Genomic DNA, 17,807 nt, shown 5'->3' with positions numbered 1-17,807 from the left:
GAATAATTTGAACGAAATATTGTTGAACAGTGTTGACGACAAGGACATATATTTATCATTACATTGTATCTCATTGTATCTCATTATTTTCCGTTGTGTATTTAATTGATTCATTAATTGATCACGACGGAATTATTAACTTTAACAATAACAAATTTATTGTTTATCATTAGAATAAAAAGTGTAATCGAGTCGGGTATTTAAAGCGAATTTTTAAATGATATTCGAAGTTACCTGTTTCGTTATGTGATATCGATCGATTTAAAAATATTTCGTATTGTAATTTGCAGAAAAATAATTCGAGCTGTAGATTTTCTCAATGAATATTTACGAACGTAAATGTAAATAACAACTCCTGATCGGTGGAGGTAGATTTTTTTTTTTTTTTTTTTTTTTTTTTTAATATTAGAGAGGAAATAAGAGCGAGGGGGAGGGAAGGGGAAGCAATCAATGATTATTTATACGTTGTAGACGCATCTGGATAATTCGTCTTGAATGATGAAATAATCGCAAGTGCAAGTTCTTAAAAAAAAAAAAATAAAAATAAAAAAATAATTACTTCAAAAATAAAAAGCTCCAAAGAAAAATCATGACTCATTTGGTCAATGAGTTCATTTCTTATTTTTATCGTCCAGCTTATTAGATTTATTGGCTCGTTTTATTCCTTTTTTTTTTCTTTCCTTTCTTATCGTGCATCCAACGAATTCTCAAGAGTAAATATTTCGTTCAGTGATATACGACATTCGCGATTTGAGAGAAAGTTTTACATATAAATAGTCAAGGGTGCGTTCGTACGTGCGCAATATAATAATAACGTAATAATAACAAAATCCAATGAATAGATTAGGTAACAACGTTCGGAATACTTCATATTAAGATTTGACATGAAGATCTGACATGAAAATCTGACATGAAGATCTGACATTAAACTGAAATCCATCTTGTTTTTTTACTATTAGATGATAAGAAAAGAAAAAAAAAAAAAGATTAGAATTTTCAGCGATAGATAGATAGCTTCATTCATTCGTCGTTAATATTTCGTACTTAAACGATATTGTTTTGCTCATTGAATAAATATATAAATTATTAAATAAATAAATAAATGGACATTATTGGATATTAATTTTTAAAAGTTATTTTTACTTGAAAAACTAAAACCTTTAAATCTTTCTGAAGATAATTTCTTCTTTTTTTTTTTTTTTTCTTCTTTAATTTTATAACATTTTACAGGCTTCCCCCGCCCTCCTCCCTACTTTAGGCATGTTCTGTGTGATTAAACGAATATATCCTTCCAGGTATTATCTAAGTAATTTGCTACTGCTTCCTTACCTTGTAAGGTATTCTATCCCCTTCCATAACGACATGCGCGTTATGAACGTACTTCTTAACGTTTCAAACTTCCGTAGTTTAATTTCATCGCTTGAAGATGACACATTACTGCAAAAGAAAAAGAATGTGAGTATTTGAAGAGTTAGTATTATAATCTATCATTTGTACTGGAACAAGTGAACAATGTTAATATACGAACAATTGTTCATTCCTTTACAACAAACATATTCCTGTGCAGATATGATATTATTTCTCACATAATTTTCATCGTAAGAAAGCATTCATATATATCTTTTCAATTGTATATTCATTATAACTTTGTATTATTACTATTATTATTTCTATTATTATTGTGATACACGTGATTGATTAAAAACGGGATATCCTCTTTATTAACATAGCTTCTTAAATACAATGACAAACTTACTGATAATTATAATTAATATTTTCTAACTAATAACAAATTCAATGATAATAATAAAATATTATAAATTAATCAATGCAATTTAATGTAGAAACATTAAATCAGAAAGGAAACACAAAGATTTGTTATTTATAAAAAATTATAGATATAGGAAAATAAAATTTCTATTGGACAAATAATTTGCATCTAGTCAGAATTAAAACCAAGAATTTCTACATTAATATAATGCTGTGTAATCAAAGATTATCATATGACATTTTTTCTCTGTTAAAATCGTTGCAGATTAAAAAATACCATAGCAAATAAAAATGACGACTAAATGATCGAAGATTCCAAGCGTAATACCCGTTGCTGATATAGTCCTCTTCTTTTGAATGCATACTGCCGTCTGTGATGAGTAACTAACTTTGATCGATTTCGAACCCACGTTTTTAGCTTGATTAAGTATTGTCCCTTCTGATAACATTTTAATAATTAAATGTAGGAGAGAACGTTTGGAAATTGTTTTGAACTTTTTTATAGGGATACTTCACGTCTCGAACGTGTTCTAAATTCTTTTTCCCATAATTGACTATTGTATGTGAAAAACAGGTGTATGTTCCCAGTTGTTAAGTAATTTATTATTACATTGTTAAAAGAGTATTTTATCCTCTCCAAAAGGGACATGCGCATTATGAACTCTCTTATCGTTTCATTCTCTCATCACTTTACTTTTGTCTCTTGAAGATAACGTATAACTACGTTTATAGAGCATGTTGGTGCTTAACATGTAAGCATTATTCTATTGAGATCTTGAAAAATAAGTATTATTGTCAATTTAAAAGTTTTATGAAAATTATTTAAATCTCCTTTACTTGCAATATTTTATCTAAAACCATTATCACGTTTTCCATTTTTTTACCTTTATTACCTGTACAATTAAACAGATGTTTCTTTTCAAGTATTAAGTAAACTATCCTTGTCCCTTTAACATTCTATCATACTTTACCTCTTCAACAAAAGTTATGTGAATTACTTTGTTTTCTTGCTATACACTTTTGTCTTTTGAAGATAACATATGTATTACTCTTTTGAAATAGAATATGGCTACATGACGCATTAGCATTCTATTCTTATCATTTGTAATGTAACAAATGAATAAGTATAATTATTCAATGTTAATATTATGTACAATTGTTTATTCCTTCATGGAATTACCTTGAATGTATAGATTTGTATGATTTCTAAGACAACAGTCATCAGAAGGATTCTGTTCAAATTCTGTTTTCAAAAGAATATCTTTGCAAGTGTAGATTCAGTATAATTTTGTTTTATTACCATTTGTACTATCATTGTGTACACATACATGACGTATATCAGAATTATAACTTAACAAACATTTGAAATAAAATCACAAGATTGCCTCTAGCAGAATTTTTCTTTTCTGCAGGTTTTCTTTTTTAACAGATATTTTTCTAAGTAATAACAAATCCCATCATTGTAAGAAAATGTTATATAACAATAAATCTAAACATGGATATATATAATGAAAAAGGATACAGTAAGATTTTTTATTTATGAATATTACTAAATAATGTATATAAACGAAGGATTTGCATCAATTCAGTATTTGCAGACAAAAAAGCAAGAATTTCTGTATTTTTATAACGCAGTGTAAGATATGATCATATATCAATTTTAATTTGTTAAAGTCATTGCAAGTTAAAAAATACCATAGCAAATGAAAATGATTTCTGCATTAACTGCAAAACTAAATCTCTATTGATATAGAATTTTTCAAAAATCATTAATTATATACAGAAAAATTTTGTTACCTTGGCAAAAGTATTGTGTGATACTACGACCAGTCCTCTTAAAGAAAGATAACATGGTCTCGTGGTTTTCATTATCAATAGAAGTAATATTTTTTGCGTTTTCAATGATAATAAATAAAAGGGGATTTGACATCTAGGAAAATTAATTACTCATAAATATCTAAGAAAATGGATTAGAAAATTGAATATACTATAAATACTTACAACTGAATGAAGAAATCAGCGTGCTCATCTATTAATTTCTGTCCCAGATAAAAGTAAGCATATATTACGAGCAGAGATCCAATGACATAACAGAATTTTGTTATTCCTTCATTCGCATTTAGGGTAAAACAAAGTATCTGAAATAACTAATAACAAATTTCTACGTTTTGTACCCCAATACGATATGTTTGAAATTTTTAATTTACAATAAATTTATTACTTACGTAGAAATAATCTACCATAATTAAAATCGACGCGAAGAATCCTTCGAATATATAAATTGTCTCATAAAGCAATTTTATTAAATCGACAAAACTGGAGAAGTAAAAGAAATATTGTAATATTAATATTAGCAATTTGCACATATAATACGAATTTGCAATAATATCTTTATAAAACTAGATACCAACTTAAGTGCGTTATTGTATAATTCTATTGTATCAACGATCCACTCGTTTTCCTCTTTAAGAGTAAACGGACGATAGTTGTTACATGGTTGTTTTTTAAAATACTCATTTACTCTCCATCTGTAATAATCAGCAATTCTGTTAATTAAATATTCAGAAAAAATTGTATACTGAAAATTATTATGTTACATAGTAAAATATATCATTATTATTGATTTCTTACTGGATGATATTAAACAGTGCACAGGCATGCTGTATAATTGCTATGAACATTGAGTAATTAGCTACTCCTATCATGCAGACAATGCACATGCCTATGTATTCGTACAAAAGTGCAATAAAGTAAAACAATTGATTTTTCATAAAATATTCAGCACGAACTGGTAGTATTAATTCAGTTTCATTTATTACACCAAAAATGTATTGAAAGATACGTAACAAGGATGGAAACATCAGTAAAACGATATACATGTAAAAACTGACTGAAAGAGTAAAGGTAATAATATAGTTTTAGTAATTGTAGCTTAATGGATTTGTAATACTATTGTAATGTATATTTATTTTTCTCACTTGCGATTATAATAGTAGATTGTCTGCTTATATTTGCATATTTTTTTAGTATCATTATCTCCGGCTTATCTGCAAAATCTACCCAATCACATTTGATATGATGCAAAATTTTCTTAATCTGAAAGTTGTACGATAAATTATCTATTCTAACACACGTGTATATAATTTATAATTGCAAAATGTATTTGTAACAATTATATTAATACAATTGTAGTTTTCGACAATAGATTGCAATAGCAAGATCCGAAGCATAAAGTAGGCAGAGTTGTTTCCAATGATTTGGTGATCACATTTATGTTTGATTCTGACGTGAAAAGCATATAAATCTAAATCACAATCCGTTTATTAGTAATATATAAAGAAATAGTCATTTAAATTCTTGAGATAATATCATTTTTTTCGTTAATAATTATATGGAATATTTAATCATTAATAAGAATTATGATTACCTGCGGAAATAATGCGATGGCTAATATGATCTTTATAAAATAAACATAAATTAGTTGCTTCAACGATGCCTGATATTCACATAGACCGATTAATCTAAAAAATTGAAGATTACGAGCGTAATACTCGTTGTTGATATAGTCCTCTTCTTTCGAATGCATACTGCCGTCTGTGGTGACTAACTAACTTCGATCGACTTCGAACCCACCTTCGTTACTTGATTAAGTATTCTAATTATCCCTTCTGGTAACATGTTAATAATTCAATGTTAGGAAGAACGTTTGGAAGTTGTATCGAACCGATAAAAAGGATTTTCTTATAGCGATTCTTCATATAAAATCTATGTTTTCCTCCCTATTGTCGATAATTGTATGCGTAAAACAGATGTATGTTCCCAACTATTAAGTAATTTGATGCTGCTTTTTACATACCAGGATATTTTGTCCCCACCACAAAGGACATGCGCGTTACGATCTGACTTTTTCTTACCTTTTCATTCTCTCGCAGTTTAATTTTATCGCTTGAAGATGACACATCTAATACTAAAATACCAAATATAAGTATTTTACAAGTGAGTAATATCCCTTAATATTTATTGGATTATATGTTAATAAAAATTTTCGTTTAGTATTCATATGTCAACATTTGTTTATTTCTCCCCGTAAAATATTTTTATTTATGTTCACAAAAACTTATATATTTTTTTCATACATATTTTTCTTTTCATTTTTACTGTGAATATAGAAATCGTTTGAACATGAAATGTTATGAATTATATTTTTGATCTTTTTTATTTTTAACTATCCTCCATTTATGATAATTTGAAATATTACAAATTGAAATAGTTCTAAAAATGTTTCTTATTAAATACGTTTGTTTTGCAAAGTAACATCCACAACCGTTACATGGAAACATTTAATTGTCAATATTCACTAATTGACCCTTTTATTGTGATCTTAAAAAACAAGCATTGTTGTTGATTTAAAAGTTTTATGAAAATTATTTAAATCTCCTTTACTTGCAATATTTTATCTAAAACCATTATCACGTTTTCCATTTTTTTACCTTTATTACCTGTACAATTAAACAGATGTTTCTTTTCAAGTATTAAGTAAACTATCCTTGTCCCTTTAACATTCTATCATACTTTACCTCTTCAACAAAAGTTATGTGAATTACTTTGTTTTCTTGCTATACACTTTTGTCTTTTGAAGATAACATATGTATTACTCTTTTGAAATAGAATATGGCTACATGATGCATTAGCATTCTATTCTTATCATTTGTAATGTAACAAATGAATAAGAATAATTATTCAATGTTAATATTATGTACAATTGTTTATTCCTTCATAGAATTACCTTGAATGTATAGATTTGTATGATTTCTAACACAACAGCCATCACAAAGATTCTGTTAAAGTTCTGTTTTCAACAGAATGTCTTTTGGGGTCTACGTTCATTATAAGATATACATTAATTATTATTTCTACTATTATTGTGTAGATGCAAGTAACCAATATTAGGATTATTATTTAGTGAACATTTGAAATGACAAGATTGCCTAACAAGATTGCATAACAGAATTTTTCTTTTTGCCAGATTTTCTTTTTTGACAGATATTTTTCTAATTAATAGCAAACTCAAGAATTCTAAGTAAATACTATATGATAACAAACATGTAGTGGGAAATATAAAATGAAAAAGGGTAAAATAAGATTTTTTATTTTTGTATAATACTAAATAGTGGAAAATAAAATTTACTTTTAAACGAAGAATTTGCATCAATTTAATATTTGCAGATTATACCACAGAAATTTCTACATTTTTCTAATGCTATATAATGAATTATTATACTATATTCTTAATCGGTTAAAGTCATTACAGTTTAAAACATACCATAGCAAATGAAAATGACGACTTCATTAACTGCAAAATTAAATTTGTATTGATATAAAGTTCTTCGAAAATCGTTATCAGTACAGCTGCAGAATCTATATCTGCAGAACGTTGTTCTGTACATCTGCAGAAAATATGTTACCTTCGCAAAAGTATAGTGAGATACTACGACTATTCCCCTTATAGAAAGATAACATGGTCTCATGGTTTTCATGATCAGTAGAAGTAATATTTTTTGCGTTTTCAATGATAACAAATAAAACGGGATTTGACATCTAGAAAAATTAATTATTCATAAATATTTAAGAGAATATTAAAGAAAATTATAAATATATATATATAATATACTACAAATATTTACAACTGAATAAATAAATCAGTGTGCTCATCTATTAATTTCTGTCCCAGATAAAAGTAAGCATATATTACGAGCAGAGATCCAATGACATAACAGAATTTTGTTATTCCTTCATTCGCATTTAGGGTAAAACAAAGTATCTGAAATAACTAAAAACAAATTTCTATGTTTTGTACTTCGATATGATATTTTTGAAATTTTTCATTTACGACATATATGTTACTTACGTAAATATAATCTACAATAATTAAAATTGACGCGAAGAATCCTTCGAATATATAAATTGTCTCATAAAGCAATTTTATTAAATCGACAAAACTGGAGAAGTAAAAGAAATATTGTAATATTAATATTAGGAATTTGCACATATAATACGAATTTGCAATAATATCTTTATAAAATTAGATACCAACTTAAGTGCGTTATTGTATAATTCTATTGTATCAACGATCCACTCGTTTTCATCTTTAAGAGTAAACGGACGATAGTTGTTACATGGTTGTTTTTTAAAATACTCATTTACTTTCCATCTGTAATAATCAGCAATTCTGTTAATTAAATATTCAGAAAAAATTATATACTGAAAATTATTATGTTGCATAGTAAAATATATCATTATTATTGATTGCTTACTCGATAATATTAAACAGTGCACAGGCATGCTGTATAATTGCTATGAACATTGAGTAGTTAGCTACTCCCATCATGCAGACAATGCACAGAGCTATGTATTCGTACAAAAGTGTAGTAAAGTAAAACAATTGATTTTTCATAAAATATTCATCACGAACTGGTAATATTAATTCAGTTTCATTTATTACACCAAGAATATATTGAAAGATACGTAATAAAGATGGAAATATTAATAAGATAATATAGGTGTAAAAACTAACTGAAATAGTAAAGGCTCCAATGTAGATTCTATAAGTGCAACTTAATGAATTTCTAATACTTTTACTATGCTTATTTTCTTTTACTCACTTGCGATTATGATAGTAGATTGTCTGCTTACATTCGCATATTTTTTTAGTATTATTAACTCCGGCTTGTCTGCAAGATCTATCCAATCACAATTAATACGACACATAATTTTCTTCATCTAAAAGTTATACCATAAATTAATTATTATAATACACAAGTATGTCGTTTATAATTATTAAAAAATACTTTGAACGAATTTCGGACAATTGCATTCTTCAACAATAGGTTCCAGTAGCAAGATCCGAAGCATAGAGTAGGCAAGATAGTTTCCAATAATTTGGTGAGCAAATTTATTTTTGGTTCTGATGTGAAAAACATATAAATCTAGAGTACAATTAGTTAATCTAATAAGTAAGCAGTCATTTATATTGTACTTTGAAAAAATCTTTTTTTTTTCATAAATTATATGAAATATTTATTCATTAATCAGAAAAGTTACCAATCGACTTAATCCTAGGAGTATTACAATATTTATAGAACAAATGTAAATCTGTTGTTTCAACGATGAGTTGTATTCCCATAGACCGATTAATCTAAATAATCGAAGATTCCAAGCGTAATACCCGTTGCTGATATAGTCCTCTTCTTTTGAATGCATACTGCCGTCTGTGATGAGTAACTAACTTTGATCGATTTCGAACCCACGTTTTTACCTTGATTAAGTATTGTCCCTTCTGGTAACATTTTAATAATTATATATAGGAGAGAACGTTTGGAAATTATCTCGAATTGTAAGAAGACTTTTTTTAATAGCGTTAGCTTATGTAAAATTTTTATCGTGTTGTAAGATTTTACACACATTATCGCAATTGTATATTTCAAACAAGTGTTTGTTCCCAGTTATTAAGTAATTAGTTGTTGCGTCTTTAGATAGTAGGACATTTTATCCCCACCCCCCAGCCCCTCTACAAAGGACATGCGCATTATGATCGTATTCCTTCTGACCTTCTCATTCTCTCGCAGTTTAATTTTATCGCTCGAAGATGATACATCTACTATTGAAATTAACGATCTTCAGTGTTTTAAGTGTGAATAATATTCGTTAATATTTATTGGATTATATCTTAACAAGTTAGTAGCTTGAAATATATACCTGTTTAATACATACAATTGCTGCCAATTTAAGCAACTGTGCTTTTGCGTCTTTACGTAGTAGGATATTTTATGCTCTCCACAAAGGACATCCACGTTACAAACTTGCTCCTTATTATTGTCTAATTCTATCAGTAATTCGCTCTCATCACCTCGAAGATAATTCATTACTTTAAGAAAAAGAAGATTTTGTGTTTTACATGTAAGTTTAAATATTGTGAAGTATACTATAGGATTGACGTAAGTAAGTTAATATTATATAAAAATAGAATGATTATAAAACGATTACTCTGGTTATATCGAGAATTATTTTCTTCCCTTTTTATCGTTGTCAATTAATTAATTAAAATAATTCGTTCGATTTGTTTTTCTTCTTTTGTCAGTGACACCTGAAATTTATTGAATTCTTTCTCGTAGGATCTAACTACTTTTGTTTTACTCTTCTTTTCTTTTTTTACACGTGTTATATCGATTTCACGTTTCTCCGTTAGCTCTTTCCTTTTTTTATCTATCGAATTAATAATTATCGTTAATCAGGGGATTATCTCTGTGTAAAATATAATATATGTATTTACATATATTTTACACAGAGATAATCCCCTGGAGTGCAAACTATATGAGACATTTTCTTAATTTTTATTATTATTGCACATTATATATAGTTTATAATTTATATACATATAATATATAATTTTAATATCGCCTATATCATTACGTCAGCATACATATATATATATATATATATATATATATATATATATATATATATATGTATACACATAATTTCATACAATTACATATTTTTTAAACTTGTCTTATTTTTTTTTCTTTTCATTTTTTATTTATAAATATTAAACGAATGACCAATCATATATCCGTAATAAATATTTTTTCTCTGTTTATCACTTTGATTTTTTTTTTCTTTTTTTTTTTTATTAAACTCAACATAAATTGTAAGACACTCTAGCGAATAAAAACGATATTCACATTAACTATATTATATCAACTATAATTTGGATTAATTATAATAATTAATTATAGTAATAAATTATACTTTGCATTTACTATAATAACTAACTATAGTATTAAGACAAATTGTGATTAATGTAAAATAATTTTACGAATATATTTATGGACAAACTTTTACATTTTTAAAAATATGATGCGATACTAGGAGTACATTTTCTAATAACACTGATAAAACGATATTTAAAAAAAAAATCGTTTACATGAGCATACAATTAATAAACAACAAGATATTAGGTAAATATCACAAATATAAAAAATTGTATAAAATAATAATAATAATGATAAGCATATATTACGAACATAAATCCTATGATGTAATAACGTTTCATTAATATTTCATTCATACCTAACTTCCCTTGAAATTAAATTAACAACTATAATAACTGTATTATATATTAAACATTTACAATATCAATTGTAAATAACGATATTTATATTTATTCGAACAATTGTAGTTATTAGAAAAATAATCTATGATCGAAAAACGATTCGACGAGATATATTTTCTCAACTTTATTAACTCCAAAAAAAATTTTAATAACAAACAAATATAATAATGTATATAAATATTTATCATTTGCATTAACATATATATTTATCAACGATATAATCTCGTATAAGTTTATAGGATACGTTATAATCTTATTATAACATATAGTACTTTATTATACTGATGATTCAACTCAGATTCTTTTTGAAATATCTTAAATTATAATCGATTTGAAAAAAAAAAATTCGAAGAAATTTACTCGAAGGAAAGATTTCTCTCGAAAAATTATTTTTCCGTTCAATAGCTATCCTAATGAATTATTTACGCAACTATTGAACAGGTTGTAAACATGTTATACGATCGATAAAAACATTGAATGGCGAGCAATTTGTATCATACGTATCAGAACGGTCATTATATGCTGAATCAAGAGCATAGAGTTAATAAAGCATTTTATTTTTTGTTAAATTAGTCAATTTGAACTGATAATGTTAATTTGCTTTCACTTATTACATCGAATATGTGGAATATCAAATGTAATACGAATGAACAAAAAAATATCAAAAAAGTTTTATTACATTTAAATTTAAAAATATTCATTACAAATTACAAATATGCTAGTAGAATGTTAGAATCTCTAGAGTGTATTTATTTTAATATTATAGTATCGCAAATCAATAATATTTAAAATATATATAAATATTAATAAGGTCTAGAAAGGAATAATACAAGAAAGTATAGAAAGTATTAGAATAAAGATTCCAAAATGATTAAATTTTTCAAAAATGACGTACAAAATTGGCTTGTCGTGTTAATGAATTTTAATCATTAAGCGTTCAGTAAGCGTTCTAAGAGAATACAAATCGTTCAATTGATTTAAGACTCATCGATTTTTAGATAAAATCTTATAAATTTATTATTAGAGTATTTATAAGCTGCGGAATAAAGATTCATTAATCGATTATGGGTCTTACAAAATTCTAAAATACAGGCTTGCTATTTAACTATCAATTTTATACGAAGAATTATTTATTTATTTATAGAATATTGAATGATTATTTGATTATTAATTTTACAGATTGCAAAATGCAGACGTATTACTTAATTGCCTGCTTCATCGAATAAAGATTTAAAAACTAAATTAAGGACTTTGTTTCAGCTAATTATTGGACCGAATATATAGAACGACATTTCAGATTTTCTCTAATTGATTTCTTCTGATTTCTCTCTCTCTCTCTCTCTCTCTCTCTCTCTCTGTGTCTCTCTCCCTCTCTCTCTCTTCAAAAGCACCTAACTGATCTCACCAACGAAACTTGCCGAGGACAAAAGCTTTTGGTTCCTATTGGATTTTAACAATACTATAATATATTGTATTATGAGACAATGTTTTGGCTGACGTCAAGATTCGAAGAATTTCTAGAGGTATATGTTTAGTAGAAAAGTAATTGAAGAAGATCTAAACTGTTTCATGTCTTCTTAGAAGGTGATAGTTGAACACATGAGTGATCTAAGAATCTAAAAATTAGAGACTGTTCGACAATGGCGTAATAGGATACCGAGAGTTTGTTTTGAAAATGCTGAAAGGCATCAGTTTTTTTTTCGTTCTAATTGTATTCTTAACCTTTAACCAAAAAAATATCGAACGTGAGTGTAAACAATACACGAAAAACGAACATAATCGATCATCAATTTTTATTCTTTATTTAACTCGTTTCAATGATGTTTAATACACTGTAAAAATCTATGCAATATAAAATAAATATGCGATAAAAAAGCGATAAATACGATTGTAAGAATAACAAAATGTTATTAATAAAATTGCTAAAAACATTTACATGAATATATTGATCGAATCCATATTCGAATCCATTACAAGAACATCGTATGTTTACAGCGATTGAAACATTTCGATTTTTCATTAAAATAATAACAATACGTTTGTTCGGGCTCGGAAAAATTATCTGTAAAATATGGATTTTAAAATTGTAAAAAATATATTTTGATGATGTTGTCCCTTGCATAACATTTTTATACTTCATGGCCTACCATATAACGAGGCAATAATTAAATAATTAACCAGGTGTTACTTCTTACCTATTAAATAGATTGCTGTTGCATATTGAAAGAGTATAGTTTTCTATCAACCAATCTCTCCCCATAAGAGAACATACATTGTTGAGTTTGCACTAGGGATTGAAAACAGTTATGATATCGGTTTCGGTTCTTGAAATAGTTATGAGAATCGAACAAATTTTCTAACTGTTATGGATATATCTAACCATTCTCGCCCGTATCCGGTTTCGGTTTCGATTTCGGTTTCGATCCTTTAGAACCGATATTATATTGATTCCATATCAATTCTATAACAGTTATTTTTTCGATTACTATAGTTCGGTTTAATTTAATGTATAATTAACAAATATATTCTTTTATCGATTATATCTTTCTTTCTTATTGATTCTCTTCCTCGCGCTTTATCTATAATTTATATACAACATCAATCTTTTACCATATATGTTTTACCATATTTAAAACGTAGCAAAACCAAAAGAAAAAAAAATTGCTTTAAGAAAGAATTTTCGTAGAAATTATTTTGGAAATTAAATAATTGAAACGACTGATAAAAATTATTCTTAATTGAAAAATAATCTACGATAATTATAAACATTGTCAGTAATATTTTCATCGTATAAATTTTTCCAGATACAAATTTTATCATATCGACGTTATGTTAGAATATAATAAAAACTTATATTATTATTAATAACATTTAATATTGAAGAATGAAAAATAGAAACATAAATGGCTTTATAGTAAGTCCTTATAACAAAGACAATCCAATTATATTCTTCATTCTTCTTTATCGTTCGACAAATAATAGAAATCTGTTTTAAATCGAACTTCATGCTATAGAATATAATGGAATACGATCAATATTAAAAAATAAATATATTACATTTGAAAACAAAACAAAAAGAAATTGTCTTTGTTATTTTTTTTTTCTTTTTTTTTTTTTTTTTTTAATATTCCCCGCCGGTTATATAACGATACTGTATAAAGCAAAAACGTATTTGATTGGCTATAATAAAGATTGATATGAGTAACAAATAATTAACGATTCTCACAATATTGTACGATGCTTTTTAAGAAATATTCAAGGTGAACTGTTACTATTATATTTATATATTTATTATATTAATGTTATTAATTGTATCGATATAATTAATATTAATTATGCTTATCGGCAATTCGAATCAAAAAATCGAATGTGTAAAGAAGGCTATATGATAAAGTCGAAAGAAATTGAAACAGTAATATTAAAATATGAAAAATCTACAATGAATAACTCGTTATTTAATGATCGTAATAATAATCGATAAGAGATTATAATTATTTTAATTATTTAATTCAGATGTAATGAACAATGACAGTACTATATTTATTTCATATTCTATATCATATCTGTGTATTTTTTTTTTTTTATTACAATTAACTCCTGCACATTATTTATCTCGACTCAATTATATTTAATACTTTTTACATTTAATAAATCTTACGATTTATTTAATCCAAATAAATGAATTTACAGGATTTCGTAAGGTCTTTTAAACATCGCCAAAATAAAAAAGGATAGTTGTAAACGGATCTTTACATAATTATGGATTATATACATAATATTAACAAAACGAAAAGCAATAATTTTATAATCAGCGAAAAAATTATTTCCTTGATTATTATGCCATATACCAACTCTACAAACTAATTTCTAATCTTCGTTCGAGTTAACGATTTTCACTCATTAATTAGTACAAGAAGAAATGTTTATCGTTAAATGTTGACACCATTGTTAGCATTTTTTTTTATATTTATTGAAATTAATGAATGCTAAAATGAAATTTAGTATATTCGTCCGTAATAATCGTACAGATGATTCCTTGGAAGATGATAAAACTATAACATATATAAATGAATTTTAATAAATTTTAAATATTAACAATATTCCAATATTTTTCAAAGTGTTTTTATGTCTTTCAAGATGATATCATATTTTTTTCAAACTACTGAGAGAATTTTTTTGTTAAATACACTAACCTGTATCCTTTAATAATTAATCCGAAATTAATTATGGAAAAAAAAAAACGAAGAGGAGATCTTTTACGATTTAATCCCTCGTGTGAAATTTTTATAATACCTGTTAGTTCGCTTCTGTTATTGATTAATTATACATAATTAATTAGACAGGTATTTCTTCTGAGTGGTCATGCGGTGGTTGAATATTGTTAATGAATTTTTAAGTATTGTTCCAACTTTAGCCAATGACATGAGCGTTGCTTTCATCATTTCTATTAAATTAATATCTCGATCGTCTACGATTCAATTTTTGTAACTCGAAGAGAAGAGATCGTATAAAAAAAGCAAGAAAATAAAACAATAAAACGATTCGCAGGATAATAAGTTCATAGGTGAACGACACGGTTGTCCTCTTAAAGACATTAAATCTTGCATAAACAAAATCGTGTTATTCGTATATGGATATTACATGTGACAACAACAAATCAATCATAAAATAACATTTTTTAAAATATCTCTATATTCATATATATATATATATATATATATATTTCTTCATGCTGAAAATTAGACAATCCGTTTTTTTACTATGAAACTAAGTTTGCAGCGAATTCAGTCGTCTTTAACGACCGATAGTTTAGCATGTTTTGTAAAATACCATTGCAAACGAAAAGGAATTTCGCATTATCTGAAAATTTTTATCAGTAACTATTAGTTATTGTTACTGATAACAGTAAAAAAATAACACATTTATATTACATTGCAATTAATGAAATATTTCTTACGTTCAAAAAAAGTTCATGCGACGCTATCATTGTTCCCATCATGGAAAAGTGACATGGGTTCATAATTTTCATTGTTAACAGGAGCAACGCTTTTTGCGTTTTTACGGATAACTCGTAAAATGAAACTTGATAACTGTAGAGATCGATTTATGAATTTGTATTTAACGAAACGTGCTTCGCCCATCAAAAAAAAAAACAATGTCAACAATTTTGATATTCTACATTTACTTACATTTTTCTAATAACATTCGTGTTATGATCAATTACTCTTTGTCCTGAATAACAAACGATATATGTCATGAATATACTTCCGATAATATAAATACAATTTGATAACATTTTACTCTTGTTTCCGTTGAAAGCGAGTAATTGAAAAAACTGCAACGAAATTGCTAATTTAATGTTAATTAATAAGAGAAATTCATTAAACGATTAATTACTTTGAATTTATTTATATATTACTTACATGAAAAAAATCCATAATAATGATAATTAGTGCCAAAATTAATTCGATTAAATAAGTTTTGCTATATATGGAATTTATTAGATTTATGACACTTTAAACGGCCGAAAAGAAAAATAAAACACATTAATATCATAATAATTAAGAATTAAATCACTGATAACTATGTGTCTAAGAATTTAAAATACTAACTTTGTCGTGCGATTGTAATATTTTACGACAGATACAATCGAATTGTATTCTTGTCGAAATGCATTTTCAGATTTAAGACGATACGATTTCCTTTGAATACCTTGTTCTATCTTTATTCTGTAAAAAAAAAAAAAAAAAAAAAAAAAAAAAAAAAAAAAAAAAAAAAAAAGATACTAAGATATAGGTGAGAAGAGAAAATAATTTTTTTTTCTTTTTTTATTTAATATCATTCAATCGTATCAAACGATATTTTATTTTTTTAATTGATTACTCACGTGACGACGTTTAATAAAGCACACGTGTATTGTACGAATGATGCATACGTCGAATAATGTGTAACTCCAACAACACATATAATACTTGCCAATACACAAAAGATCAAAAGCATAAAATAATAACAAATTTTATTTGTGCATACATAATCAATATTAAGTGGCAATATTAATCGAGTATCGTTCTTCGTTACATCGAAATCATACGCATTAGCGTATAATATGTAAGGGAATAATAGAAAAATAAATATAAGATAAAAGACAACTGAAATATAAAATAACTATCAGAAGAGATTATCAAAATTATTTTGTTACGCATAAATCAAAGCGATATTTGTAATTTATTTTTTTAAACTTACATGCGGTCATTAATGTACACAATCTATCGATTTTAGCATATTTTAGCATTACCATTAACTCTTGTTGATTCTCTAATATTAGCCAACAGGAATTGATATAATCTAATATTTCTTTCACCTATAGATACCGAGCATTTTTTTTTTTTTTTTTTTTAATATTTTATAGCTTAGTCAAACGATAATTTGATAAATACGGAATACAAACTGTCATGATATTGTAGTTTAAACTCCAATAACAAATTAAGAAGCATAAATTCGGCAAAAATAACTGCATCAATTCGATGATCGATTCCACATTTGAATCGGTTACGATGAACATAAATATCTTACGGATAAGTAAACGATAAATATTGATTATTAAATTTATTTAACTTTATAAAAGGACGTTGATTTTCTATCTCCGATATTTCTCACGTCATTTAATTTACTCCCAAAATTAAATATAAAATTGAAATTTAATTGAAACGCGATAAAGCGTACTCGTTAAAAATTTTAATATTTACCTGATATAATATAGCAACTATTAGGATGAAACTTATCAAACGAACTCGAACCAATCGTTTGGATGACTCTTGATAAGGCCATAATCCAACGAATATGAGTAATCGACAACTGGAAACAT

General features: G+C 26.1%; 1 protein-coding gene and 3 long non-coding RNA genes across 7 annotated transcripts in view; 2 read left to right on the top strand and 2 right to left on the bottom strand.

Moving 5' to 3' along the window:
* The window catches only part of LOC124949930 (alpha-mannosidase 2), a 182,207-nt gene that overhangs the window by 99,652 nt on the left and 64,748 nt on the right, over nt 1-17,807 (top strand). The window lies entirely within an intron of this gene.
* LOC124949942 lies at nt 428-9,819 on the top strand. Its single transcript, XR_007101210.1, has 2 exons — nt 428-1,455; nt 2,036-9,819. It is a non-coding gene; the product is annotated as an uncharacterized LOC124949942 (long non-coding RNA).
* Nucleotides 4,410-5,397, bottom strand: LOC124949946. The gene is made up of 3 exons (XR_007101215.1): nt 5,198-5,397; nt 4,749-5,074; nt 4,410-4,660 (listed from the first exon to the last, which is right to left on the bottom strand). It is a non-coding gene; the product is annotated as an uncharacterized LOC124949946 (long non-coding RNA).
* Nucleotides 7,061-7,592, bottom strand: LOC124949947. Its single transcript, XR_007101216.1, has 3 exons — nt 7,455-7,592; nt 7,236-7,368; nt 7,061-7,123 (listed from the first exon to the last, which is right to left on the bottom strand). It is a non-coding gene; the product is annotated as an uncharacterized LOC124949947 (long non-coding RNA).

This window comes from Vespa velutina, chromosome 6 (genome assembly GCF_912470025.1).
Source record: "Vespa velutina chromosome 6, iVesVel2.1, whole genome shotgun sequence".
Classification (NCBI taxonomy): Eukaryota; Metazoa; Arthropoda; class Insecta; order Hymenoptera; family Vespidae; genus Vespa; species Vespa velutina.
The sequence above is the reverse complement of the archived record's forward strand: the minus strand, read 5'-3'. Positions and strand labels throughout refer to the sequence as shown.